Source organism: Macrobrachium nipponense, chromosome 13 (genome assembly GCF_015104395.2).
Source record: "Macrobrachium nipponense isolate FS-2020 chromosome 13, ASM1510439v2, whole genome shotgun sequence".
Taxonomy (NCBI): Eukaryota; Metazoa; Arthropoda; class Malacostraca; order Decapoda; family Palaemonidae; genus Macrobrachium; species Macrobrachium nipponense.
Genome location: NC_087206.1, coordinates 34,583,259 through 34,585,758, shown reverse-complemented (window position 1 = coordinate 34,585,758; position 2,500 = coordinate 34,583,259). Strand labels below are relative to the sequence as shown.

General features: G+C 39.1%; 1 protein-coding gene across 6 annotated transcripts in view; it reads right to left on the bottom strand.

The window, feature by feature from the left end:
* Nucleotides 1-2,500, bottom strand: part of LOC135225733 (uncharacterized) — a 113,073-nt gene that overhangs the window by 94,553 nt on the left and 16,020 nt on the right. For 2 of the 6 annotated variants that reach the window (XM_064265120.1, XM_064265122.1), the window contains exon 1: nt 1-366. This exon is cut by the window's left edge. The exons of 1 other annotated variant lie outside the window; for it this stretch is intronic. The gene's annotated coding sequence lies outside the window, so the exon portion shown is untranslated. Of the gene's footprint in view, nt 406-2,500 lie in introns of those variants that run through there. 3 more of the 6 variants (XM_064265124.1, XM_064265123.1, XM_064265125.1) reach the window with 3 other exon arrangements.

The window sequence follows — 2,500 nt, the reverse complement described above, 5'->3', positions numbered from 1 at the left end:
AGAAATCTCTTGTGCTTGGAACCGTTTCTATTCCAGATCTGGTAACACTGCAAGGTCTGATATCAGAACTTTTATTCAATGTTTATGCTGATCTAACGTTATCTATGTTAATCACACTTAACTGGGGGGAAAAAAGAAATCTCTTGGCTGAAATGAGCGAACGATTATAAACCACCATTAGAAAATAACCACTTTCTGTAAGTAATTTAGCTAGAATTACACTAATATTTTTTTCTTGCGCGCGCGAGATTAAAAAAAGAGCACTACCTGTGCGCCTCAGGGCCGGGTGCTATCAGGGCCTGGCAGGCGGGTATACACATCCGTTCCTGGCCACTGCCGTGTGCACACTAACTGGCTGGCGTCCTCCAAGGCTCCAAGGCTTGCAGCAGTTTCTCGGGAGATCTCAATTCTTCGGATCCCGGGACCCATTCCGCCCCGTCGACACACCCGAGAGCCCCACCCGACGCAGCTTCAAGGGCGGGGCTCTCGGGGGAATCTGGGGAGACCTGGGTACTTCTAAAAAAGGCTGCTGTGACGGAAAATCGTCCTTTGATTCTCGCTGTCGCTCTGGCGAACGATTCTGTTTGTCACTGAAGGTGATGTCAAGAATCCGAGGACGCGCAAGGTCATCGTGATCCTTCTTTCAGTATGTGAAAAGTTTGAAGCATATTTTATCCTATAAAGACGCCCTGTTTCTAATGAAGCCTTCCTCTGCTTTGTGTCATCCAGTGTGCAATGTCAGTTTTATTGGCGAGGTGTAGATGAGTAGCTTCATATGTCACAGAGGTAAGTCCGCATTGAACAACATGCAGTCAGACTTTCGTAAAACCGGTGGTCCCTCGATCAGTGAAATTATATGGTGAGCACCACTGAATTCCAAAAGCCGTTACCTCAGGGCTTGTAACGTCATTCCAGAAATGAATGGTTAAAAATTTGCAAGGGACCTTGGGAGCCAAATTGAAGTCAAGGAAGATAACAGAGTGCATTAGCAGAGTCCGCAATCTGGATTAGCTATTTGATAACGATAATTAAAGGCAGAGGAACTTGAACTCAATTTACAAAGTGAGCTTGGGCAGTTATTTAACTTAATAAAATAATTTAGTGATATAAAAGACTACAGAAATATTAAGTTATCTCGAATGGTTATAAATTTACATATTTTGCTTCCAAATGAAATAAGTTCATCGCGATCAAATTGAAAATTATATCTTAATATTAAGAGTCGATTATATCGATATGTTTAATCACCAAAGATGTTTATTTAGCACCGGTCGTATTTACATACAACCGTCATCTTGTGACTGTTCACAGGCTGACAAATCTTTACACATTACGGCTGTTTCTACGCCATTCAATTTATATCGAATCTTCTCCAATCTTCTCAATATATATCTTCTTTTCATCGGCGTGCAGAATAGAGAGGACTCTATATAAATTGAATGCCGTAGAAACAGCCATTTTTTTAATGCTACAGCCCTTAGAGAAGGTCTATTTCCTTATTATTATCATCATTATTATTATTATTGAAGAAGCCAAACAACCCTGCAATCGACTAGCAAGCTTCCATTTAATGGAATGTCCAGGTAACAAAAACTTGAACAGTCACAGACGAGAAGAGTAAACTGCAATTTTAAGGAAACAAATTAAATCACCCATATTTAACAAGAGATAAAAATAAACTAGACTTCAACTTCATCTGTTCCGACAAACAGACACTACCCTTTGACAAAGACAGTACTTAACGCAATCGCGCTTAAATGTAAGTTTTGTAGCATATAGCATTCAAAATCTTTTTGAATTCAAAAATTACAATAAACCTTACGTTTGTCGAAAAAAAGTATAACCGGCGATAAAGCTATTTATGGGTCTTGGGACAGTTAACTATCAAAAGGTGATATACAAATCGGAAGGGGTGGAACCTCCCTTCCTCCTAAAGCTGACTTTTCATCCCCACCACTTGATCATGATGCGCTCTGACGCAGACTCTGAAGAACAAAAAACTTCGAATCCTCACAGTTTTTGAGATCTAGATAAAAATCCTAACATTTTTCGTCCTTAAATTATTGTAACCTCGAAAAAAGGAAAATCAATTTTGATCAAATTCAGAGGAAAAATGAAAAGTTTGCTTTTAAACTGAATTCTTCTTTCCCTACATGAGGGAGTCGGTTGCTTGATGCGACTTCTTCACTGCCTTCTATCAAAGGCAACTGGCGTGAGACCCTCGAAGAAACAGGAGGGAAATAATAAGCAACACCTACGTCACAGACGACCCAATTTCATGATAAACAGGGAAAATAAAAAAGTTTACCTTCAGGGTATCCTATAGCGTTGAAAAATATGTCAATGTAATACTACTTTGCGAAAAATGAATCACTAAATTCGTAGATATCTCTCTGACATGTTTCAAAAAATCAAAGAAAAGGACTTGTGACCAAGTAAATTAAATCAAAACAAAAATATTCCAAGATAATCATCAACTCCCCCTAAGGTACAAACTACA